Here is a 27,449-nt window from a genome sequence, read left to right as displayed (position 1 = left end):
CCTTTCAAAATATTTAGGCAATTAATTTGCTGGGGTACACTTTTTATTCTGCTTCTGATAGTCTTGCATTTGGAGAGTTGCTGAAAGAATTACACAAATGAGCTACAGTCTTACTAACTGCCAGCTATAATTTTGAGCCAGACTGAGTAACATAAATGCGTTATTATCTTTTGTGATTTTCTTGCCAGGTTGTTAATGTCTGCCCGAATGCCCTCACAGAGAAAGAGAATTACAGCATGGCACTGTGACTTAAGATAGCTTTTTCAGGTGTTTGGACAGCTACGGTCGCCATGTAAACAGCTTGATAACTTGACTGCCTGAGGTGCTTACATAGTCTGGATAGATGTCAGTTTTCTGAGGTTTTCCTAAAACTGAAGAAATAGTGGAGGAGCAGTGCTATATAAAAGGGAAGGGTAAATCTGCAAAATTATGGAGTATTCACACTACCCTTTGACAATCTAGAGTCTGTGTATTGGCCATGTTTGTTACTGCCCTCCCTACCCTGCCACCGCACCCTTATATCTGTGAGCCTCTGAGAGGGGCTCAAGGGTTACAGCATCAAAGATGCAGAAAGTCGTTCTAAAATCTCACTTAGAAATCTCACAAAGCCTGCACCAAAAAGGCATAAAGTCTCAAGAAAGGTAAATGCTAATCATGTGATGTTAATCACTCTTTTGCAAGGAGAGGTTGGTTGAACTATTTTCATGAAACTTGTGTGCGTGCACTGAGACTGTTAGAGCTGTTTACAGTGGATTCCTCCGTGTACTTCCACGTACTTCCTCCGTGTTCAACACCTGATTTCCTATACTGCCCTGCATGAGATGCCCTCTCCCAGGATGCCCTGGGAGAGCTGCTGGACTCAGCTAAGATAAAACCCAGTTGCTCTGACATAGAACATCTGGCAGTTGTTTACTGGCCCTCTGGCTTGCTTAAATGAATGCAAAATACTTATCAGCTGTTGCAGGCAACTTCTTAGCCTTCAGTGCCTAGGATAGTTTGATAACCAACTCAGCATTTTTTTAGTATCAAACTTTTGAAAACCTTTAATCAGACTCTTAATATTACATAGTCTGTGATAGACTCTGTCCAAATCCTTTCTTCAGAGATTGCAAATATTTATACACTAAGCCTTTAGCAGACACCTAGTTTAGGCTAGGATTTGCTCTCATGGGGCTTATAATCTAGTAGAAGCTACAGGCATCAAACAAAAATTGCAGAATAACTTGTTTCATTGCAGTTGTGATAAGCCCAGGTGCAGGGAGGCTACAGCAAGATATTGAGGGGATTGTGGTGGATGGGACCATAGGAATGGTTCCGGCTCTGCAGGAAGTGGAAAGATGGGAGACAGAGAAATTCTGCTTGATAGCATTTGGAGAAAGTTGCTGGGTAAGGGTGAAAAGCAGCTCAAGCAGTGGCTGGCAGGTCTCTTCCTGGGAAGCCTAGGGCTTCAGTGTGCCATTTACTGCCATTTGGCAGGGACCCTAGGGGAGCCCGTTGTTCTATGTGATTCTATAGTGTAGGAAGCAGTGGTGAGCCAGGCTAATGAGATGCACTGGAAGTAGAGAAGCCTGTTCAAACTTGTCACCTGAGAACACAACATCATGGCACATATGTATGGCTTTAGAATAGTGATCCTGAAACCTGGGGAGGCCAGGAGCTGCATTTGGAAACATTAACAACCAGCCATATTCTCATGGCATATTTATACTCTGTCTCTCTCTTTCTCTCTCTCTCTCTCTCTCTCCCCTCCCCCCCTTCTAATATTTTGAGAGTTAAAGAGTGAGCACAAGTAGGGGGAGAGGGACAAGCAGACTACTTGCTGAATGGGGAGCCTGTCATGGGACTAGATACCAGGACCTCGAAATAATGACCTGAGCCAAAGGCAGATGCTTAACTGATTGAACCACTGAGGCACCCATTTCTGATTGTTACCCCTTAGAAGTTTCCCCCACTCCTATCTGCCACCCTTGCTTGAAAAGTGAGAGCAATCTCCTATGAAGAGAGAAGCCTCTCCTGGAAGCATTGTGATTGTAATTTTCCTCACTTCTATACACTCTTCTATCAAATATATTCCATAGATATGGAACAAGTTTTCTCATGGGACAGTTGCCAGACATTTAAGAAAGGAAGTTAATTAGGTAGTTGGATGTACTGATTTGGAAAGAGAAGGTTTATTTGTGCTGGAGATACAAGTTTAGGGATCCTCTAAAGACAAGGGAATAATTGTGTTTAAGAAATACTTGTGTAGTAACTAATATGTTCCTACATGTTCTACGTGCTTTTACAAATAGCACCTAATTGTCAAAACAACCCAAAGTGACAGTGCTGCTATCTTGGTTTTACAGTGGAGGAATTTGAGGCACAAAGAAACTAAATGACCTTTTTTTCTTTTTCTTTTTTTCTTTTTTAAATACAAGGTGCGTAGTAAATTGTAGAGCTGGGATTATGATCACAGGCACAGGCTACCCGTAAAGTCCAAGCTCTTAATGATAGGGCTGTATTATGTAAGGAAAACATTAAGATTAAACCAAGGGAAGTTCTAGGAGGACCCTTCGCCCCCTCTTCTAGTGCCCTGAGGCACTCCAGCATTTATAGCACAGTAGTGGCGGTAAACCAGTGGCACAATTTTGCCATCTTTACTTGATTCAGAACATCCTGCTTCTCTAAATATAAGAAAATGTCCCTATCCAATTTTTCAGATTCGAAACCATTGGATGGGAATCTTTGAGCTGGCTGCTACTGTTTTGGCAGATTCTGTATGCTCTTTCACTTCTCCTCCCAGTCAACCTCCTTTAAAAGAAAAAAAAAATTGGTTATACCTGGGGAGAAGCAAAACGGCCCAAATGAGAACAAGCAAAAGCTATTTTAGAATTTCTGAAAGCAAGGAAGTCCATCATCATCACTTGTGATTGGCAAAGACTCAAAGGTAGGCAGAGGGCTAGGGAAACTATATTGCAAGGTCAAAAGGGAAGGTTCTGGGTGTGTGCTGATTGGAGGCTGTTGGCGTGGGGAAGCAGTATGTGGGCAAAGTGGATGTGGATGTCTTATGTGATTGGTTAGGGGAGATTATTTGCCTTTCTGTGCAGGATTGGAAGTGAGGGCAAAAATTAGGGAACCTGGCAATTATTAAGTCTTGGCCGTATGGGGCCTGTTGCTGCAGAGGGATGTGGTTTGGCTTCCTGGGCTTGTTGCTGCAGGTGTGTGGGTCAGAGCGCTACTTTTATTGATGGTGTGGCCCCTGTCGGGCTGCATACTGAGTCTCATCCCTGCTGTTCTTATCACATCCTTAAAACACTCTTTTCTTTGATGATAGCACGAAAGAAGAGGTTTTATTTCTGATCCCTTTTCACGTTCTTGCATGGGGGTTACTCTGTGTCTGCCTATTTATTTGATCTTGCTGTTAACCAAATGGCTCCTTATGATTCAGAACCTCATTTTCTTTATCCTCTCCAATCCTCTGTATTGAATTCGGCATTCTAGCTAGAATGAACCACAGAAAGTTTTGGCTGGCCTGGAAGGAACATCTTCTCTCCTCAATTCTGTGCAGCTAGCTTAACTGTTAAACCTCTAGCTTAAATATCCCTTCTTCCAAAAAGTTTCCTGGGAACCCTCAAAAAGTCTAGGTGCTCCCAGAGTTCCCATTGTTAAGACACTTTTAAAAATACTTTAATCACAGTGCTGCTGTGGGGAGCAGTCCCCCGTATAGTGCTTGGGATAGCAGACAGCCAATAAATGTTTATTGAAATAATGAATTTGAAACAAAACTGAATAGGAGAAAGTAGAGCAAAGCTCCAGAGGCTCTCAGAGAATCCTTGGTGAGTCCTAGGAAGGTGGGGGCAGGTATGCTTCATGGAAAGCTTTTCCTTCTGTGAGCTTCTGTAAATTCATCCTCAATGAGTTGGTGAACCAGACATTTAAATCTTTGCATGGAAAATAGTGGATTTTATACTCTTTTTGAAACGTGGAAACGAATCAGCATGCAGATGAGTGATGTGCCCGGAGGTCGTGTTGGGAATCGAGACGAGTGGAGAAGGCTTTAGGCTGCCTCAAGCCTTCCAGCCATGGGGATGTGCTCACATTAGAGGCCCACCTGAGTCCTCACTCATTTCCTAGTACAATCAAAGACTGAGAAAAACCGTGGTGGAGTGCAAACAGTGCTTGTGTTCCAGCCCGGCCTAGAGAACACCGTGGGATTTATTTTCAGCCCCTGTATGAAAAATATAAAGCCTTTGGTATGAGTCACTCTTGTCAAATTATTTTACAGTTTATTTTGTTTATAGATTTATTTTTTTTTAAATCTTGTTGTAAGAGCACAATGAACAAATTGCCTTTCATCCTCCAGGAACTTAATTTTATTACGGCTTTTTACTTAGATGAGAAGAAAGGAACTGGAGTACAAATTCCCATTTGAGATGGGTTTAACTGAGGAATCTGGTTGAGCTCCGTAGGCCCCTTTGTGTAGTAATTAGGTGTGTGAGACAAGGAAGGGGATTACAAATTCTATGATAACACTTGCTAGGGAAAGCTTTGAAATGTGCTTGCTTTGGAGCTCACCCCTTGCTCTGGTTGGGTGTGGACTTGCCTGCTTCCAATTAGAGGATGGCCCTTAGAGGAGGCGAGGCGGGGAAACAGGACTCTGCTTCCTGTCTATGGGACTGATCCCTGGACTCAGTTCTTCCTCTACATTGCTCCATTATCTCAGTTCTTATGAATTTCCTGATTTTTTTTTTCCCCCTTGCTTTCCAGTACCCTAGTCTTTCCTGTTTCTCTCATGTGAGGGTTTTAGCTGTATCTTGATTTCCAGGACCTGGGTGTTTCTGAGCTCGTAACTGTAGCTGTGGATTGATCCAGTTTTACTTCAATCTCCACTCTGTGGGCTGACCTGGTAGTCCTTGACTTGTTCTGATTCCAAAGCCTTGGATTGGTGTTGACCATCTGTGTCTCCACTGTCACCTCTGCCTTTTGACCATCTTTCCCTGGGGTGTTCTTTCCTCCATGCCTCCCTCCACCTTCTACTTGTATGTTGCTTGGCTCCTCGCCCAGCATGGCAATATGCAATTGCCTTGTCAGAATGCACCATCAATAATGATTCTCCTGGAAGAGGAAATGTGGAAATACTGAGGTTTGAGTTAACAATACTCTTCATGATTTGCTTCTGTTTTTGTCTCATTTATCTCTTCTAATTTTTCTATTAAAAGGTGTTTATCTTATTTTTTTTCTTTTAAACATTATGAAATATATTCAGAAATGCCTTGAGGAGGCTGATGATGATTGGATTATTGTGATTTTATACATGATTACCTGCACGTCAGAAAGCGGAACCTGCAGGTTATTTTGTAATAAAATTCCTAAAATAGGGCAGCCCCGGTGGCTCAGTGGTTTGGTGCCACCTTCAGCCCAGGGCATGATCCTGGAGACCCCGGATCGAGTCCCATGTTGAGCTCCCTGTATGGAGCCTGCTTCTCCCTCTGCCTCTCTTTCTCTGTGTCTCTCTCATGAATAAATAAATAAAATCTTTAAAAAAAAAATTCCTAAAGTATCTGGTATACTTAAGAGATAGTAGAACATTGGTTTCTGAGGCCTTTTGAAAACATTCCTCCTTAAATATTTTGATTTAAATACGGTTGAACACAGACCATCTTGAATTAAAAAAACAAAAAACTGCATACCCAAGACATACTGTCCTTGTTTTGATTATTGCCTTGGGGCAGCTAAGACATAGTTAAATAGAATTATTTTAATATCAGGAAAAATTGAAATTGTTGAATAAAAGAGGACTACTTCAGTAGATTCTTTTAAGCAAGGGAACATAATAAATAGGGGATGTTCTCTACCTAAGCAACATAATTAAAAATTTTTCCCTAAAGGATGGCTTTGCCTCTTGATGTATTTTAGTCAACAGTTTTTTTCCATGTTGAATATTGTAACTGTACACATTTAAACACAAGCATGGCTACTTTAAGAGAATTTGAGTTAATTACAAATGAATAGATATTTGGAGTCATACTTAATGGCTCTGAGCAGAAAGCAAAAATGTATGTTAGTTGTGAGCCAAACCTCAAAGTACATAGGGAAACACTGATCATCTACTTAGGTTGTAATTTTTATAAAAATAAAAATCAGGCATAATTTTTCTATTGAGGTAAAATGCTAGTTCATACTTAAAAGTACAGATATGAAAATTTTTACTTTCCTACTTGGGAATGAATCATTTTACACCCTAGCCAAAAGCTGGAACTCTAGAGTAACACCTGTTAATGAAATTCACACCAGCTGAGACCATGGTCCAACACCATTGGCAACCAATGTGGCACATACGGAGATGCTAAACAGTTTCTGTCCTTACAAAGTTCCAAGAGAAAAAAAGGCAAAGTGGAGGGGCAAAGCCACTGGCCACCTAGTTTTTGAAAAAAGTTTTGAATCGATCACTGTTTATTTTTAGTAGACTTCATTTTTTTTAGAACAGTTAAAGATCTACAGAAAACGGAAAACACAGTATTTACATTTCCCATGTATCCCCACATCCAATCTTTCCTATTGACATCTTAAATTAGTATAGTGTACTTGTTGTATTTAATGAACCAATATTAAAGTCCATACTGTGTTCAGATTTCCTTAGTTTTATCTAGTATTTTTCTTTTGTACGATCTCATCCAGGATCTCCCATTACCTGTTGCTGACATGTGTCAGATGCTCTTCTTGGCTGTGATGGTTTCTCTGACTTTCCTTGTTCTAGGACATTGACTCCAGTTTTCTGGAGTGCTGGTCAGTTAACTCTGTAGAATACCCTTATATTGGGAATCTGTTTTTTTTATTTTTTTAATTTTTTTTATTTTTTTATTTTTTTATGCTTATAGAGGGGTTACCAGTTTTGGGGAGGAGGACCAGAGGTAAAATACCATTTTCATGACTTCACATCAAAGGTACATACTATCAAAAAACCAAAACCAAAAACAAAACAAAGGTACATACTATAAACATGGTTTATCACTGTTTACTTTGATCACCTGGCTGAATTAGTTAGCCAGGTTCTCAATTGTAAGCTTACCCCCCACACTCTGTTTCCCTCCCATGCATGCTGTCCCCTTGGGAAGGAAGCCATTAAGCACAGGTCACACAGAAATAGGTATTTATGCTTCACCTTTCTTGAGGATACAATCTTTACATAAGTTATTTGTAGTTCTACGAATCTCTGCTCCCCCATTTATTCAATTGTTTGTTTACATCAATGTTGCAGATTCTCAGATGTTATTTATACTTTAGGTTATACTCCAGTACTAGTTTATTCATTTTCTTACTCAAATTAATCTAGCTTTGGCCATTTGGAACTCCTTTCGTTGGTTCCTGAGTCTCTTTGACATAAACCCTCATCAATGTCAAGTTTTATTTATTTTTGAGCACTTCCGGTGCTGTAAGCTCCATGTTCATCTTGTATATTTGCTGCCGAGGCTGGGAACCAGCTATCTCTCCATAGCTCTTGCTTTTGCTCTCTTTTCATATAATATATATATATATGTATATATATATACACACACACACAAACACACATACACATTAGACTTGACACTAAGGTCTGCATACTAGCTGTGCTTGTTACCACTTCATTTCATTTTTTGGGGGGCCTTTCAGCTGACAGAACACAGAATATATGTGTAGTAACCTGCGGATATGTATGTATACCTATCCATAAATGCATTTTCTGCCCCAGGCCTGGAGCTGTTTCTCCACGGAGCACAGTTCCTTGATTTTGGAGAATGGTATTAGAAATCAAGTGCTGAGTGCTTGATATGCTCATTACAACTGGAGGCCCAAGCTCATTGCTTGGAGGCCCCCTCATCTAATAGAATGAGGAAGTATGTATGGTATATACTAACCAGTGTGTATCTACGTTTCTATCAATATTTCCATATGAGTGTATATGTGTTAAGCTACACATGAGTTCACATTGTCTCCACCTCTGTGGTGTTGCCATGAGGACTGTCCTGGCCTCCTCCCCTAGTATGTGTAGACTCCTATTCCAACAGTGACAGACCTGCCACTCATCATCTGTTTCCCATTTATAGTTTGGTTCCAATATACAGGCTGTCAGCTTTGTTAAGGAGCATACCCTTGGAGAGTTAAACTGGAGTACAATACTTCCGTGTAACTCCTTTTGCCTTGGATGTTTCTGATGTCACACATTTCCATCCACTTAGCTTGCACCTTTCCCCTTGCCCTTTCAGTGAGGTGGTTGCACACATTTGTAATACAGTTAGTTCTCTCGTCAGTCTGCATTCCTCCCTGGGATCCTTCCACCTCATGAATCTTGTTTTTTCCCCCTAAAAATTTGCCTAGAGTAAGATTTGATTTTTGTAAAGTTCTATAGGTTTTGGCCAATGCCTGATGTTGTATATCTATCACCATGTTCTACAGAATAGCGTCACTACCCTAAACGTCTTCCATGTTTCTCCTAGTCACCTTGCTCCTTCCCAAACTCCTGGGAATCCTGGATCTTTTTATTATCTGCTAGTTTTGCCTTCTCCAAAATATCCTGTAACTGGAATGATACAGTACAGAATCTTTTAAGACTAGATCTTTCACTTAGAAATATGCATTTAAGGCTCATGCATTTTTTTATAGCTTGATAGTGCATTTTTCTTTGTTGCTGAACAATATTCCATTGTATGGATGCATTTACTTTTATAAGAACAGCTTGTTTGCATCCAGTTTTTTGGCATGCAGGTTTGTATTGTTGTGGTAGATAAAAATTGTAAATGGTTTGGTTAAGTACCTAGGAAATACCCAGGAGCACAATTGTTGGACATGTGGTTTTGTGGCATATGTGTGTGCTTGCTTGTTTGGCAGTTTCCTACAAAAAAAAAACCAAAAAACCTTTTTTTTTTAATATGAAAAATATAGAGTCTCATTCAAATTCTGCTGTTCCAGTGATTTAGTTGATCCAGATCTGATAGTCTAGCCACAGCTAAGAAATGTGAAATAACTACAACCTGACACATGGACTTGGTGGTCTAATCATAGGTATATAAGGAAGCTTAACTTCTTACTAAATTCATCTAAAGATTTTTAACCTATTTCTTTTAAAAGTACCCATTCTAGTTTGATACTTGCTAGCTCTGAGACTTTGGCAAATTACTTCACCTCTTTGATCCCAGCTTTCTCACTTAGAAAATGGAAATGCTGATTTCTCGTGAAGATTAGGGATAAAGAAGCTAGCATACAATAAATTGTATTATGATATAAAATGGCAGTTATTACTGAAATTTACCAGGCATGTATCCTATCATGTGCCATGAAGCTCCTGATTTAATGGAAGAAGCAAATAGAAATACATAATGAAAATTTGATAATGAGAATGAACTAACAAAGTTCAGACAAGACTTTTTGGGCAGCACTGGGGAGTGGGCATGAGGTCACCAGTGACCAGTAACATTAAGAATTTGGGTAGATGCAGCATAAGAAGGTGTTTGAAAAGGTTTGAACTTAAGCACCAAATAAGTGGGAAATGTAATAAAACTATGCAAAGAAGGATTCTGGGATGTCTGTTTTCCCAGCTAAGAAATGTGGAGTTTGCTTATGTAGACATAGTGTTTGTATTTGTGGGTTAAGGTATCTTTAAGAAAGATCTGGAGCAGGGAGGAATTAGAGAATATTAGAGACCGAGAGCTTTGTCATGAGATCATGTGACAGTCAGTAAAATAGAAAAGGGGGCCTTGGACAGGCTCAAAGCATGAAGACAGAAGCAGGATGGGAAGCATGGATACCTAACTGCCAGGTGTAGTTTGGTGATGATTAAATGTTAAGATGTGGGGAGAAGAGGGGTGGGCAAGAGAAGGAAGTCCAAGAATATCTAGTTTGTGTAGTTGGAGGTCTTTTGAGGGCATTTATTGAATAAAAGAAGAGAAAGGAGAGGTTCTTAATTATTTGAAAATTTGAGATAATTATCAATGAGGAAGGGAGCACATGTGCCATTTATCTAATTTTTTCAAAGACAACACTTAGAAAACTATAGTACGATAGCATGTGTAGGATATCGACACTGATTTAGTCAAGATACAGAATATTTACATCATCACAGAGATCCCCCAGCCACCCTATGATGGTGGTACTCAAACCCATCCTCCCCCTGACGTTAATCTTGGGCAACTACTGGACTTCCTTAGTTTCTATAACCTAGCCATTTAAAGAATGTTATATAAATCGACTCCTACATTACCTAGCTTTTTAGGATTGTCTTTTTTCACTTAGCATAATTCTGTGGAGTTACTTCCAAGTGGTTGTGGACATCAATAGTTTTATCCCTTTGCTGAGTAAAATTCCATGGTACAGATGCCTTACAGTTTTCCATTTACCCAATGAAAGACATCTGAATTGTTTCCACTCTTTGGCTCCTAAGACTAAAGCTGCTGTGAACATTCATGTGTAGGTTTCTGTGTGAACTTAAGTTTTCATGTTTCTGGAAAAAATGTCTAGGAGTGCAATTGCTAGGATCTATTGTGTTGTGTATATAGTTTCTAAATAAATTGCCCAACTGTTTTCAAGAGGAGTTCTACCATTTTATATTTTTGCCACCAGAATGTGAGTGATCCAGTTTTTATGCATACTAACCAGCATTTGAGGTTGTCATTACTTTTTATTTTTGCCATTCTGATAGATCTCATTGTGGTTTTCCTAAGAGCTAATGATGTTGAAAATACTGCCTTGTGACTAATTGCTATCTGTGTATCCTCTTTGGTAAAATGTCTCTTCATATCTCTTGTGTATTTTCTGATTTATTGACTTTTTAACTCTTACATTTTTAGAGCTCTTTATATATTTTTAAATCTTGTCCTTTGTCAGATAAGTGATTTGCAAATTTTTTTCCCACTGTGTAGCTGACTTTTCCATCCTCTTAAAGTCTTTTAAGGCTTTTGATTTCAAGAATTTCTAATGTGTTTTAATTTCAAGAAGTCCAGTTGATCAATTATTATTATTATTTTTTAATGCATTGTGCTTTCGTGTTAAGTCTAAGGTAATTTGTCTACTCTTAAAGATTTTCACCTGTTTTTTTCCCCTAAAAATTTTAGTTTTGTGTTTTACATTTAATTATATGATCCATTTGAGTTAATTTTCATATAAGGTGTGAGACTTAGGCCAGGTTTTATTTACTTGTTTGTTTACCTTTGGCGTTCCAGTCTCTCCACAGTTGAAATGGTTATCTTTTTAAATCTGAGTTGTGTTTACATATTTCTCAAAATTCATTTGGACATATTTCTGTGGGTCTGTTTTCAGAATGTCTTCTGTTGATGTGTGGTGTTGATGAAAGAATAGACACACAAAATCTTGATTACTATAGTTTATACTTTTGATGATTATAGTAAGTCTTGAAATATTGTAGATGGGTTATTTCACTTTATTATTTACCAAAATTATTTTAGGTATTCTAATTTTTTTTAACCTTTCTGTATAAGATTTAGAAAGATCTATAGGTATAAAGAAATTCTTTGGGATTTTGACAATCTGTAAATTTGAGAATTGACAACTTTACTATGTAAATTTTCTAATCCATGAATACATTAAATCTCTTTATTTAAATCTTCAGTAGTGTGTTTCTTTTTAAGATTTTATTTATTCATGAGAGACAGAGGAGAGAGAGAGAGAGAGAGAGACAGACAGAGACACAGAGACACAGTTTGAGGGAGAAGCAGGTTCCACACAGGGAGCTCAACCTGGAACCGATCCCAAGTCTCCAGGTTCACACCCTGGGCTGAAGGTGGTGTTAAACCACTGAGCCACCCAGGGTGCCCATTAGGAGTGTGGTTTTTAAATAATGATTTTATTTATCTATTTGAGGGAGAGAAGGAGAGAGAAAGAGAGAGCCCACATAATTGGAGGGGGGTGGAGGAACCAACTCCCACTGAGCATGAAGCCTGAGGTGGAGCTCAGTCCTAGGGCCTTGAGATCATGACCTGAGCCAAAGTCAGATGCTTAACTGTGTGAGCCACCCAGGCCACCACCTCTTCAATAGTATAGTTTTTAGCATACATATAACTTACTTGTTAGATTTGCACCTTTTTAAAAGAAAAACAATTGAATATAAGTGGTAGTCTAAATTTTGGTGAGTGGTGGTTGGTCAGTGTATAGTTTGGGAGGAAGGACTCAAAATGTAGACAAAGGAGCTGTAAAAGCCCCCTCTGGCACCACAAAAGAGAGAGAAAGAAGAAAAATCATAATAGGCACTTGGATTAAACTCTCAAAATGCAAGAGTGATATTTAATTCTTTATCTATGAAAATATATGGTAAGCTTTCATTCTAGGTTGAACCCAGGAAAGATATGTTGAAATTCTAATCCTCAGTATCTCAGAATGTGACTTAACTGGGAAATAAGGCTATTGCTGATATAATTAAGGTGAAGTTACACTGAATAGATAGGCCTGTATTCCAATATGATTAGTTTCCTTATAAAAAACAAAAGGCCACATGAAGACTTCCAAGTGTGGAGCCACTGCAATTCCAAGAACCTCAAAGCTTGCTGGCAAACAGCCAATAGCTGGAAGGAAGCATGGAAGCATTCTCCCAGGTGTCCGAGCATGGCCCTAGGCACAGGAGGGTTTTCTACATCTAGACTCCAAACGGTGAGATGCTCAATTTGTTTTGCACTGGCCAGTTTCTGATGCTTCGTTAGAGCAGCTACAGGGAAACTAATATAAGTCTATGTTATCAGTTAAAAGTGTGATTTTTTTTTTTTTTTTAACTTAAGAGCTTATGTACTCAAATCCTCTAGTTCCGATTCTTTAAAGGTAACAGCCTATTTCATTTGCTATTTCTTACAAGTTTTGGCACAGTTTATGAGGGACTGCAGGCTGCCAAGACAAATACAAATATATTTAAAACATTCACATTTGCTAGATGCAACTTTTCAGAGGTTAAAGCATACAGATGAATATCTTTGCATGTAAAAAGGAAATTAATTCAACATTTTATCAACTTCCTTATTTGAAATTTTAAGTTTCAGTAGAACACAAAGATGTTAGAAGTAAGCATACATATGTGATTTTTAATGATCTTAATTATAATTTTATCCAAGGCAAACTTGGGCATTTTATAGGTCAGTGGAAATGGAAAAAAAATTTTGGAGACTTTGCGAGGTACACCTGTCATGTAGAATGTTGGAAAACATAGTTGTTTTTGTGACTTTACATTCATAAAGTATAATAGAAGTATAATAAACTACATACTACATACATCTTCTATTATTGTCATAAAAATGACCAAACCTTGGTTTAAAATAATACCTGTTGTCCTTTAATTTCTGTGAGCCAGATGGCCAGGGACAGAGTGGTTGTGCAAGTTCTTGGCTCTAACATGTCTGCATCTTTATGGCCATTACTTTAAATTCTCTATCAGGCAGTTACTTATCTCAATTTTGTTTAGCTTCTTTGCTGTGATTTTTGTCCTGTTCTTTGATTTGGGACATAGTCCTTGTCTCCTCGATTTGTCTAACTCTGTGTCTGCTTCTAGGTATAAGGAAAGTCAACTATGTCTTTTGCTCTTGAAAATACTAGCCTTATGAAGAGGAGATCCTATAATGCCCTGCAGTACAATGGCCCCTGTACTCCAGAGCCTGTGCTTCATGGGTGTCTCCTATGTGTGTTGCCTATGCCCTAGTGTTGTGGTGGAGCTGCTTTTGCCTTTAGTATAGTCATTAACAACAGTTCTGTTTTGAACAGGGTTTGGTCCCTCTGTTAGTGGGCTTGTCTGGGGCCACCTTGGGCTTGAGTTGCCAGACCAGGCATTTACCAGAGATGGAGTAGCCAAATTGCAGGACAGTCTCCCTGTTTTGTCCTCTGAGAAGCTTTTGTTGGTGGGCAAGGCCTGCAGTTGGATCTGGTAACTGCTCCAAGCCCATTGCTGAGGCTGCAGTTAGACTAGTGTGTATAGTTAGCTTTTCCCTCTTCCCAGGGCTGAGGCACTCTGGAGTGGTACTGGCCCCTGGTTAGCACTGCTTGCATTCTGCCTGGATTGTGGCACTGCTTTGGATGGGCTCAATCCAAGGATGCATTGGAGAGGGTGGCATTTCTGTAGGAGAACATGGGGTCAGGGTGCACTCTTAGCAAATTAGGTAGTGAATATTGGCACTGTGCTGATTCCTGCAGCTGTCTGTGTATAGGTTGGGTGGTGGGGGAGGGAAGTGGCACCCACCAGCTTCTTTATTTTTCTGAAGTTTCTCCCTGATGTCAGCCCCTCCAGCATACACTCTGAGATTGGTAAAGAAAACTTCATATAACCCTAGTATCTTTCAAACTGCTGCTTCAGTGCTGTCTTGCCATGGGGTGTCTATTGTCCTGTCTCACTAAGGAGGGAGACTCTGTTTCTCTTTGTCCTCCCCACTCTCTGAGCTGAGCCCTCTGATTTTTTACAGTTTGAGGGGTTAAGCCCAGCTGATTGTAAGAACTTGGGAAATTATGCCCCTCTGGTTTTCTTGTGGGTTCCTCCTGCCTGGGGTGCTTGGTGTGAGGGTATGGTCCTCTCCCGTTTCTGTACTCTGAGTGTCTCTCCCTGGTATAGATAGTCCCACATGTCCATTTGTCTCCTGACCATGTCTCTACCCTTCCTACTTTCTTCACTGTGGCCTCTTCTCTACATTTAGCTGTGGAGAGTCTGTGCTGCCAGTTTTGTTTTGTTTTTTTTTTTGTTTGTTTTGCTGCTGCCAGTCTTTGAATCATTCTCTGGGTATTTATACTGATGTGGGTGTTACCTAGTTGTATCTGTGCAATGAGATGAGCCTAGGGACCTCCTCCTGTGTCATTTTCCCAGAAGTCTTAGCAGTTTGCTAATTTTCACTAATTACTCTGAATCTTTATAACAGAATACTAAATGGAATACCAATGTAAAACAATCATAAAACATCTAACTATGAAAATGGCCTTGAAAAATGGTGTGATCAAATAGAGCCCATAGCAAATTTTAAAGTCCTAAATCTGTGCAATCATCAGAAGATGGCATAAGCCTTACCTGAAAGGCTCTCAAACTATGCTTTATGCTTCCTGTTGTTTGGAAGAAAATCACATAAAAAAGCAATTTTTAAAAGCCACAGTCAACTTAAATACGGTTTTTCTTGCGGGACACTCAAGTCCTAGCACTGCTTAGAAATATCCTTCCTGTTGCAAACCATATGTAGCAGAGTGGAAACAAAAAAATAAACGTAGGTAAGAAAGGACTTAGATTGGGTTACACAGTTTTTAAAATGAGGATTCTATTTCATGGTGAAAGGAAAATCCTAAACTAGGCTTAGAAGGAAAAATAGGATATTCTGCACACACAACACTTTAAACACCATTCAGAATAAGTTGATAAGAAGGATATAACATATTGTATGTATTTAATTAGATGATTTAAATGTTTTAAGCACATGCCATTTGAATTTCACAAGGACTGAAATATTTGGAGGCTTATTTTGTTCCTTGTCACAACCCACAGAATTACACCTGCTACTGTGGAGTAGAATTGCTTTTCTCTTACAGTGACTCTAGTGATCAAGACCCCCCTTAAAGTTCCCCTCCTCTTGCCTGAACTTCAGACAGGCTTTTTTTTCTGACTTTGTGTCCCTGATCACCTCCCTCTTCTAAGAACATTTACTTTAGAAATCCTGTAAATTCTTCTCTGCCCTTTTTGAGATGTAAATTTTTAAAAAGCCCTTTGCAAGTTTTACAACCCAGGACTGTCTTCAAGGACCTAGGGGTGATGGCTTTGAAATGTAATCTTCAAGAAGGATAGGATCCCTATCTCAAGTCTGGGGTGGAGGAGGGAGGGTGGGGAGAAGGAGCCTGAGTTTTATGAGTGCTTAGTAGCAAGAACGGACTCTTTAATCACATTGGCTGACTTCCTTAACTCCCTCCAGGGCTTTCCCCTGGCTTATCCCAGCACTTTAAAAACCCTCCTGTTTTCTGTTTCAGCGGAGTTGAGTTCAGCCTGTCTCCCCTATTGCCAGTCTTGGATAAAGTCTTCCTTGCCAGTTCTTGTCCGATGCAATTTTTCTTTGGCACTAGGAAAAATATTTAAGTTCTATTCCTATAGGAACTTTCAATTATTGCTCTGAGAGTCAAGAAGTATGAAATCTTAGGGATAGAATACAATCCCCCCCCCCCAAAAAAAAATCCATAGTCTTATATTTCAAAATATCTCCTTATATTTCTAATGGAGAACCAGAAGTTTCAAGCTTTAATATAAATCAGGGAACTTGTATCTAATTACAAAGAATTGAGTAAAATTTTGTGGTTAAAAAGGATTAACACCTGAGCATTTTCAAAACAAAGATCTTTGTTAAAAGGCAGCTTTTAAAGATTCAAGAGGATTTAAGTTCTTAATAGTATTTTTGTTCTCTTCCTCAGCTTTGGCCTTAGGCTTATCAGTGTTATCAAACTACAATTAAAAGAAAGGGGAAGAAAAAAAGCTTGACTGTTGAGAAAGGTTGACTCCACACTATAGGGATTCTAATTCCTAGTTTCACTGTAATATTAGATTGAAACTGTTACTTTTTTTTTTTAACGAATGTGGAAAAAGAATGGTAAGGTAGCCTAGAATCGCTGCTCATTTTCAGTGTTTTGTAACCTCTTCATGGCAGAGCATAGGTGCAGGCATTGATAATTCCGATGAGAAGCTGCATGACATAGTTAGGCATGGCTAAATGATCCGAAAGTTCCAATGGTCCACACCAGTCTGATTAAAGCTTGGCATTTGTTTTCTTGCTCTTTAGAGCAGACAGCATGCTGCCTGGAATTAGAAATATGAAAGACAGAGGAACTTCACACTGTGCAGAGAACGTTTCTTGCTCTATTTTCATAAGGCAGATGAGTCGCCAAACTTTCTTTAAAAATAACTGGAATTACTTGTTTGCGAATATAGATCTTAATAGTCTTTCCATAGCTCTCTACCACATGCTCCTGAGTCCTTACAGTGAGTGCTATCACTTTTTACTTTGGTTGAATAGAGGAATATTTCAGTTGTCCAAAGCCTTAAGTAAGGGATTTTGTTTGTTTTCTACAGTTAGTGTCACTCTTGTAAATTTTGTGGATGGTCTGTGATTTGAGAGAATTTGTTGTTGATTGAATACAACAAACTATTCTCATATGACTTATTAACAATACAATTAGCTCTTTGCCATAGGCCCATAGAGTGGGATTTCAATGCTGGCCATGCTTAACCCTACCTGTTTAGGTCACCTGTGGTAGTAAGAGACTATGATAGTTGATTCTTAGAAGGTTCATTTTAAGATAAGTGAACTGTGTTTGATGAGAATTCCCAAGAATTCTTCATATTCATATTCATACTTGCATTTCATGCAATTAATGTCCTTGCCCAGGTGAAGCTACTTGCTCAGTGGTTGGTTGGAATAAAGGTTTCTCATACTACCATAAATATTTACTACCATAGATATGGCAATGGATGTACTATCTCCCCCAAGCTCCTGGTACATTTGTGCGATTCATGATTCTATACTGAGCTCAGTTTCTTGGCCCTTCCTGACCTGGATTTTATATTGCCCTTATTTTTGACTCCCCAAAGGGTTCACTCTTCCTGACCCTTTAAGGGGAATTTTTCTCTCCTGCTATATCCTATGACAATGATGGCAGAAAGTGTGATAGAGTCTTATAGATCCAGATGCTGACAAAGATCCCCATGTGGATGCTGGGTCAACTCCTGAAATAGTTTATAATGCTTAAAATATTTACTGTATATTTATAGAGGTGCTCAGCATGGGTTAATAAAATCAGTACTGATAATAAAAAATAATAAATACACTTATTGCATGTTTTTTACAAGCCAGATACTATGCTAAGTACTTCACATAATTACCATTTTTAATTTTTGCAGTAACCTTTTGGATATATTATACTTAGCACTATTCCCCTGGTGAGAACTGAAGCACTGTAATGTCACAAATCCTGGTGAATCTCTTACCAGTGGGAGAATTGATGTTGTGTGAATGGAGGTCTCCATTCTTGGGTTCCCCACAAAAAAGTTTACTTGAGGATCTGCACTGGAATAACGGAATCTAGGAGGAAAGTAGCAAGCACAAAGCAGTTTATTAAAATGAAAGTACACTCTCGAAATGGGAGAGTGGGCAGGCCCAGAAGTGGCAGCTGCATGAGGCTACAGGGGTCCTTTCCTTGTATGTGTGTGGGGTCTTGCATCATGGACCGGGTGCTCCCTAATGGATGCTGCTCCCAATCATTTGAGGGGATTCCTCCCACAGGTTAGCAGGCAGTTTTTAACCTGGTAAGGTTTGTACTGGAACTGTCATGCAGGCTTCCCCCATTGGGGGGGCTATAACCACAGTACAAACTCATTATGATGAGTCTAGGGGTTATCCTGGGGCAGAGGTAGAAGAGGTGCATGCTCTGCACCTGTGGCTCTTGATCTGTTAGCTCCAGGGTCTGGGAAGCCGCAGGTCAGGATGTTATTCCCTGGGGCTTCTACTGAATAATCTGTTTATCACTGTCCTTGCCTCCAGCTTATGTGCTACTAACTGCCTACTTTTTTAAATCCAGCAGCTAGGAAGTAGGGGAGTCAGGAATTAAATTCCAGCTCCAGTGGCCTGCTCTTAACTAGGTGAAAAGGCCTTCAGCATTATTGTGTTTTAGGTTATGTTTTGAAATGCTTGTCAGTGTGAAAAGATCTTTCAGAATGCAGGTTAGTTAAGTTCACTCCGATTTACATAGACAGTAAACCGCCCTCTCGCTCTAGTATTGTGATTGCACTTCCCTTGCAACTTCTGGTTTGCATTCTGCAAAAGAGCTGATGTTCCTCCAGGGACAGTGACATAGCTGTTCCTCCAGGTTCAATGACCTAGCTGATTATGGGGCCAGTCTTCCTAGGGACCCTTCTGGATACTCTCACATCACTTCTGACATCACATCAGCTCTGCTTTTCCACTTCTTATGTAATTACTTAAATACTTATGTGTGGCCAAACATAACCAAGTGTTGTCTCAGAAATTTCTCCTACCTGTTCTGTCATGCATTGGTGTATTCCCTGCTATCTCCATTATGAAAGCCCCGGGAGAGATAATATTTATTGGCCTCTTAATGGTAGCACTATAGTTTTGGCCAAATAGAAGGCTACCTCATTAGGAAATCAAGCAGACTATCTTAGTTGCCTGCCCTATCCCCACTCCCGTTTACCCCTTTGTCTCTCAAATGCTAAAATTACAGCTTTGAATCCTAGTACTAAAATCTGGTGTAGCACCTGAATGACTTTAACTGTTAATGGTCTAACTCCACGAGGGAGAGACTTGCTTTCCCTTAAATTATCATAAATAGAAAAGCCAATTTAAGCATAGCACTTAATATGTACAGAATCAAAGTTCTTGAACTGTGATTTGCCTTTTATTAAAGAGACACTGAAGGAAACTAGGGGTAACGGGTTTGTTTCTTTCTGAACACTGACCCTATGTCTCCTCATGCATTCATCATTCATGATAATTTTATAAACTTGATTAGTTGTCTCGTACAAATCTCTTAATCTGGATTCATAAAGGTCCACGGATAGGTTTCAAGTGTCTGCAACCTCTGTGAAATTTACATGCAAAATATCAATCATATGCATAGGCACGTCGTGTAGACATGAGATCCTGCACTTTTGTCAGACTCTGAATGACTGATGACTTCAAAAGATTAAGGATCTCTAAACACTTTTGAAATGAGAGAAAATGGCATTGTTCTGTGACCAGCGCCTTTATCAGCAGAAGCTGAAGCTGACCCATATACTTCTTTAAGTTTTCAAGAGCTTCTAACTTCTGTTCTTAGCAGTATTACTAAGTATCCCGAAGGAACTCCCACTGCAATGCGATTAGATCTCAGATAAACTTCAAAACCTACTTCTTACAGCATATCTCATAAAGAAGGAAAGAAAATGCCCTCTCTCACCCCCAAAAGGAAGAAACAACACATTTTATCAGTGGACAGTGGTTAAGTAAATGCTGAAGTGAGGGCTGGGTTGTCCTTGAGGCATAAATCATTTTCAGCATTGGGATTGAAACGTTAAAGTCCAGGCCTGCAGCAAAGTGAGGTTGCTTTCTCTTGGATTCCCATAATTATTCAAGATAACTTACAGAATGCTAACTAGTACAGTGCCAGGTCAGCAGACTTCCAGGGACCATCTGGAAACAAACAGCATTTTTAGACCAAAAGGGAGAGTATGAGTAAGCATTTTGGAAAAAAAAAAAATCAGGATAAACTAGAGTGACAATGAGCTAGCAAATTTGGAAGAGTAATTGAAAGGTTTGATCTTCTGATTACATTCTATCATTTTAAGTCTAATGGCAGTTTCAGGAGGGAAAAAAAAGAGAAGAAAGGGAATTGAAGCAACAGTGTTTGAGAATTTCCCAGAACTTTGGGACCAGAATCTGCAGCACAGATTAAGCACAACATATAGCAAGCAAGACAAATAGAAATAAATGCATACCTAGATTCAAGGTCATGCATCTGTGGAACAATGAAGGTAAAGACCATAAAGACATCAACAGGAAGGTAAATCTACACAGAAGGAAAGAGACTGGCAACAATTTTCTCAAACAATAATGGAGACCAAAAGAAAACTGGAAACTTTGAATAAGTATATCTAGCAAAAGTAGAAGAGTAGATAAATACATTTTCTCCATACAAAATTAAGCAAATCTATTATTGAGTTGGGGTTTTTTGTTTTGTTTTGATTTTTAGAAAGCGTGAGTAGAGGAAGGGGCAGACAGAGAACCTTCAAGCAGACTCCCCTGCTGAGTGAAGAGTCCATTTCCAGTCTTGATCTCACTACCCGTGAGATGCTTAATCTACTGAGCCACCCTCATGCCCCTATTTACTGGCAGCTTATGAAAGTTTATGTAGCTTTCTACAGGATGCACTTCAAGAAATAGCCCCACAAATTGTGTTTAAAAATGAAAATGGGAATTTAAAATTATGTAGGACTGAGTGATAATGAAAATGCTATGTGTCACAACTTTTGGGATGAAAAAAAATGTTAAAGGACTGTTTTACATGTTTAAATATTTCCCTTAGAGGAGGAGAAAGGCTAAAAAAAATTACTGACCATCTAACATAGCCATTAAAACAGGAGATAGAAATAGAATCAAGAATATAGTAAAGTGAATTATGTGTATTCTATGAAATAATTTTACAGGGATCCCTGGGTGGCGCAGCGGTTTAGCGCCTGCCTTTGACCCAGGGCGCGATCCTGGAGACCCCGGATCGAATCCCCACATCGGGCTCCCGGTGCATGGAGCCTGCTTCTTCCTCTGCCTGTGTCTCTGCCTCTCTCTCTCTCTCTCTCTCTCTCTCTCTGTGACTATCATACATTAAAAAAAAAAAAAAAATTTTACAATAGAAACAGAGCCCACAAGTGGTTCTTTGGAAAAACTAAATCAATAAAGCAATAATAGCACAAGAAGAAACTTGTGCATACACTATCATAACCAAATTTGGATTGTTGCAGGAATCTAAGAATAGATGAATACAAGGCAATATAGAAGAGTTAACTTACCTATATTTTTATTTAAGCATAATTAACATGCATATTCAGGCATGCATCATAGTGATTTGGTTTTATTTTTAATGTTACAAAGGATACCCATTATATGTCTAGTTAATATCTGTCACCATACACAGTTACTACAATGTTACTGACTCCGTCTTCTGGCTAAGATCAACTATAGTATCTGTTCTTACTACAGTTTAAAAAATGACTTAAAAAGCCCTGAGGAATGAGATAAGGCAGGAATTAAACTATACTAACAATTAACAAAGAACATAGATGCAGATGAATTTTAAAAATTGAGAGAGTTTACTAAACATGTATGCCACTCTATTTGCAAACCTAGGAAAATGGACAAATTCTGGTCCAAAAAAAAGCACAGTTAAGTCAAGGATTTAAGTAGATTAAATGAGTAGATAAAAGTGTTCTCACAAAACAACTAGCACAAATGGATTTTCAGGCAATTTCTACTCAGCTTGCAAAAACTGGATTATTCCAAGTATCTATATGTTTTTCCCAGAAAAATAGCTAAGATCTCCAGTGCATTGTTTGAAGTTAATGTTATATTCTTGATTCCAAACCCTGGAAAAAAAATAGTATGAGGAAGATTATAGGTCAATCTCCCTCTTGAGCATAGAAGAAAAATTCTTAAAATGATAGCAAGTAAAATCTAGCAGTGTATATATAAAAATTTTTATATATTTTTATATATAAAATTTTTGAATCATGATCAAGTTTATTCCAGGAATAACATTTTATTATATTTATGGTTTGTTTCCTTAATCTATTAATTTTATAAAGTCCTCTCAGTGCAGACAGAAGAGCATGTATATTTCCTCATAATAAAAATTATTAATGTAATAGATTAGATATGAATTTAATCTGGAAAAGAAAGGTTACCAAAAGTTTTTAGTTTTTTTTTTTTTTTTTAAGATTTTATTTATTCATGGGAGACACAGATGCAGAGATATAGGTAGAGGGAGAAACAGGCTCTCTGCAGGGACCCTGATGTGGGACTCGATTTCGCTCCCCCCCGGCCCTGACCCCGGGATCACGACCTGAGCCAAAGGCAGACGCTCAACCACTGAGCCACCCAGATGCCCTTTTAGGTGGGTTTTAATGATAAAACATTTAAAAGTGCTACTTCAAAATAAAATTATTAACTAAGGAAATGATACTCATTATCAGAGCTTGTATTCAACATTTCCTGGAGAGATAGTAGACAATGCAGTAAACCTACAAAAAAATGGAAAGCTTGCAAAGGAGGAAAAAAAATACTTATATATAATTAATAGAGAAAAACACAAGAATGTAAACTTACATTACTAAAATTAAAGCGGTTTGCCAGAGAATAGTATGAAACTGCATTGCTTATATACATGAGAAAAATATTTTAAAATATCTAGAGAATTCAATTTTAAGGCAACAAAAATAGTGGAGAAAAAACAAAACAAAACAAAACCCTGAAAAGCACAAGATTGTAATGGAGGAAGTTTAAAAAACTTATTTGAAAACCGTTAAAGTTGATACAACTACATGGTAAGCTCTTCGATTTTAATTCTTTTGCCAAGTTTTTATAAATCCAAAGCAATTTGAATTGTAATATATGTGGAAGAGCAAAATCCTCAAAGCAGACAAACTAGTATCACAGTGAATTGCAATTTTGGAATAAAAAGTGAGTGCCTTTTATTAAACATGTGTACCAGAGAGGTTACCAGCAAGCAAGACATTATACATGGATAGTAATTATGTCAATAGGTTATTGATAGAGGTCTGTGCACACTGTGACACTCGATGTATACAGGTTTGGGGTTGGTAGCATGAGTGAGCGGATGCTTTCTTGAATAAGACACATTTAGAGCCAATCGTAGAAGAAAAGGCAAAACTGGGAAAAGTTGCTTGCAGCCTACATAACTGAAAAAATATGCATGCCATGAACCTATAAAAGGAAGCAAGAACTATGATCAGTTAAAAAGTTGGCAAAACATAAAAAACGATTTCATAGCAGAGGACAACAAACGAATAATGATTAAAGTGAAAGGTGTTCAATCTCCTTAGTAATGAGGGGAATGCACATCATAGATAATGAGATAACGATTTACTTTTACTAGATTAAAAAAAAAAAAGAAATTGATAACATCAGCGGCCCCACAGCGATGTGGAACTCTTATTTACTGATGGTGGAAACGTGTATTAGTACAATCGTGTATTAGTACAACAACAATCGTGTATTAGACAGACACCTTGTGCAGCTGAATCTGTTCTATCCTGTAGAGCTCGACTCTACTTATTCCACTTTATAGGAATGTGTCCAGGGAACTTCCACTACCTTCTGTCCTAGGCTGTTATCCTCTCTTATCCCAAATGTCACTTGTTTTCCACTCGGTAATCAGAGCAGTTCTTCCTTCCTTCCTTTCCTTTTCTTTCTTTTCTTTCTTTTCTTTCTTTCTTTTCTTCTTTCCTTTCTTTCTTTCCTTCCTTCCTTCCTCTTTTGCTTGTGGTCGTTCTTGGTCTTGTTGCGTGACGCTTGCTCTGTCGTTCTTGCTGGTTCTTGGCTGTCTTTCTTTCTTTCTTTCGGTTCTGAGGTTCTTTCGTTCTTTCTTTCCTTCTTCCTTCTTTCTTTCTTCTTTTTCTTCTTTCTTTCTTCTTTCTTTCTTCTTTCTTTCTTCTTTCTTTCCCTTCTTTCTTTCCCTTCTTTCTTTCCCTTCTTTCCTTTCTATTTTCTCTTTCTTTTCTTTTTTTTCTTTCTTTTCCAGAGCATTTCTTTTAAAAATGAAACCATATTAAGTGCTTTCTTTCAATGGCTTTCTCTTGCCTTTGGAATAAACTCCACACTTCCGTGTGATTTGCAAGGCCCTCTATGCTCTGGGTCCTTATTGTCTTTTTTGACCGTGTCTTTACATATTTCCTTCCTGCTGTTTTATTCTTTAACCACACTTGCTGCATTAATGTGTGTCCAATGTATGTGGCATGCCCCCATCTCAGGGCCTTTGCACTTGCTGTTTCTTGTGCCTGAAATACTCTTCTTATATTTTTAGACATTGGGCACCCTTACATAACTCAGTTCTCCTTTCTTCACTGTATTGATATGTTGTCTATTGTATTTATAATTCATTAGGATCCATTTCCATATGCTCTATTGTGTTCCACTTTTTATTTTTCTACCCTAAGGGCAACTTCTTAGGGTCTGATAATAACAATTCCATCATGACTTAACTACAACATATTGAGTGTATTTCAGTATCTGTTAAAGCAAGTTTCTGATCATATTTTCCACTGTCAGATTTTTCTTGACTATTCTTCTTTAATATTAACTTTAAAATCAATTAATCTATGTGGATTTTAAATAATTTAACAGTATTAAATTTTATAATCAATGCATATGTGATGCCTTTCATTTGCATACATATTTATATATTCAATAATATAGAGTTCTTTCTATATATTATGGATAAACTATTTCTAAGTAATTCAAATTTATGTTGTAAACTGATAATAAGTGTAAATACAACACAGTTTAAAAAGCTGGTTTCCATGTTGGAGTGCTTAATTTCAGTTCTTTACTATCAATATTCATGTTTGTTTTTCCTACCTACAGTTGATTTTTAGGTTTAGAAAAGTATTGTCATTGGAAACATTATCCTTTTTTCCAGTGATTATGCTGATTATTTAACCTTGTCCTATCATAGAATTTATTAGAACTTAGAAGATTGTATTGAACAAAAATTGCACTAGATGTTTTCTTCCTCAATTCTGGATTTTAATGGAAATGCCTTTAATATTGTGCCACTTACAATATTCTTTATGGTAAATCTTTTTTTCCCCTCATATTTGAACTGTGTCATTTTCAATTTCCTGTTACTTTATCAGTTAATGCTAAAAAGGCTTTTAATAATCACAGTTGTCTCTCCTTTAATTTCTCAATGTCATTCCATTGTAATGGAAGTCTTTTTATTGTATTTTTTAAAAGATTTTATTTACTTATTTTAGAGGGACGAGAGGGGCAGAGGGAGAGGGAAACTCAAGCAGACTCTGGGATGAGTGTGGAGCTCCATGCGGGGCTCAAACTTGTGACCCTGAGACCACGACCTAAGCTGAAACCAAGAGTCAGATGCTGAACAGACTGTGGCCATCCAGGCTCCCCTGTAAAGAAGTCTTGATGGCTCAGTTTCAGCTAGGGGTACCAAGCCAAATAATAGGTTTTAGGTACCCTCATATTCAAAAAACGAGGTGATTGATCACTGACAGTAGGACACACAAATGTGAAATGTGACCTTCTGAAATGGCGTGCATTTGTAGTGAACCTCAACTATTTGAAAATATAAAGTTTAAAGAGTTGAAGGAAATAACTGTTTTGGTGAGCATGGTTAGCTCAGACCTCCTGTCCCGCACACACTACCATCTTCTCCATTATTTCCACCCCAACATAGAATCATGGAGGGGGTTGCCCTCAACCAAAGCCTAGAGAGAAATGTTTGTCCCCTAGAGCTTTTAAGTAAATGATTGGTATATCTATCCCCAGTGTCTAATTTCTCTGTGAGCCTTACAGATATTTGTTTTCTGGGAACCAGATGTGCATTCTGGGTGTGATCTTAGACTTTGTCCCAAAACAGGGCAAGGCAACCTCAGGCATAAGAGGTTGAGGGTATTCCCTAAGAGGGATGTTAAGTGTGGGCCAGCTGAAGGGTAGTCCCATCCAGGACAGTGAGGTAAGGAGCTCAGTGGGAGATTATCAGAGGAGTGTCACAGTTGGAATCTGCCACTCCTGGAGGCACTCACACTCTATCTCTGTCCCTGGGTAAGATGTTGTCTTCTCTTCTCTCGTCCATAGCTCCAACCCTGGAGGACTCTGAGAAAGCCCAATGAGGATGACAGGAAGGGAAGAAGGCGACGACCAGAATAAAGTGAGGGAAAGACAGGAATGAACCATTAGCTGGACATTAAAATCTCTTGGGAAGTATCCTAATGCCCAAACCACAACTAAATCAGAATCTCTTCATACTTGGATCCAAGCATTAATCTTTTTGAAAGACTAAATTCATTATGAAAAACTATGCAAGTCGGACCTGTAGTCTGGTGATTTGAAGACTGTTAAAATGCAGATTCTGATTCTATATTTGTGGGGGAGGGGCTGAGATTGTTCAGTTCTAAGATTCCCAGGTGCTGCTGAGGTCCTTGGTGCTGGACCACACAGGAAGGAATATACTAGATTATTCTCCCAACCGCTCTGCTCTCTCCTAGCCTAAAGTACTGAGTACTAGCTTAGTATATTAGTGACTGGTCTAAGCCATTGATATGAATGAAATGTTGAGAGGAAGTTAATATTGAAGATGGATTAGAAAGGTTATAAGGCATAATATCTCTTATAACGTATTAGGGATGGAAACAAGCCCTAAGAACAGATTTGTATGAGTGATGAAGATTATAATTTTTTTTGATTTTTATTTATTTATGATAGTCACAGAGAGAGAGAGAGAGAGAGAGGCAGAGGCAGAAGCAGGCTCCATGCACTGGGAGCCCGACGTGGGATTCGATCCCGGGTCTCCAGGATCGCGCCCTGGGCCAAAGGCAGGCGCTAAACCGCTGCGCCACCCAGGGTTCCCGAGTGATGAAGATTATAAATTTATTTTCTCTCCCTATTATAATTTCATTTCAACATTATAATGGTTTATAAGAAGTCATAATAGTATCCAAATCAATTAGGTTTACAGGTGTCTATAAAACCCTGTTAATGGATTCACTCTTGTCTTTAAAAAACATACTCTCTAATATAATTGAGATCATGCCCATTGAAGCCTGTCTGAGTTTCAATCCTGGATCTATCACTTCATAGCCTTGTGACCCTGGGCAACTACTCAACCTCCCTGTGCCTCAGTTTATTTATCTGTTAAAGGTGGATACAGTGGCATAATGTGGTTGTGAAGATTAATCCAAATGATGCATTTAG

At 38.6% G+C, this 27,449-nt stretch overlaps 1 long non-coding RNA gene across 4 annotated transcripts; it reads right to left on the bottom strand.

Moving 5' to 3' along the window:
* Positions 1 to 16,487: 16,487 nt before the first annotated feature.
* On the bottom strand, positions 16,488 to 26,612 carry LOC111090580. Of its 4 annotated transcripts, XR_005353006.1 has the most exons (4): positions 26,569 to 26,602; positions 26,282 to 26,351; positions 17,939 to 18,032; positions 16,488 to 16,750 (listed from the first exon to the last, which is right to left on the bottom strand). It is a non-coding gene; the product is annotated as an uncharacterized LOC111090580 (long non-coding RNA). The 4 variants fall into 4 exon arrangements; XR_005353007.1 differs by lacking the exon at positions 26,282 to 26,351 and having other exon boundaries at positions 26,569 to 26,612; XR_005353005.1 differs by lacking the exon at positions 26,569 to 26,602 and having other exon boundaries at positions 26,282 to 26,562.
* Positions 26,613 to 27,449: the final 837 nt, after the last annotated feature.

This window comes from Canis lupus, chromosome 1 (genome assembly GCF_011100685.1).
Source record: "Canis lupus familiaris isolate Mischka breed German Shepherd chromosome 1, alternate assembly UU_Cfam_GSD_1.0, whole genome shotgun sequence".
NCBI classification, from domain to species: domain Eukaryota; kingdom Metazoa; phylum Chordata; class Mammalia; order Carnivora; family Canidae; genus Canis; species Canis lupus.
The sequence above is the reverse complement of the archived record's forward strand: the minus strand, read 5'-3'. Positions and strand labels throughout refer to the sequence as shown.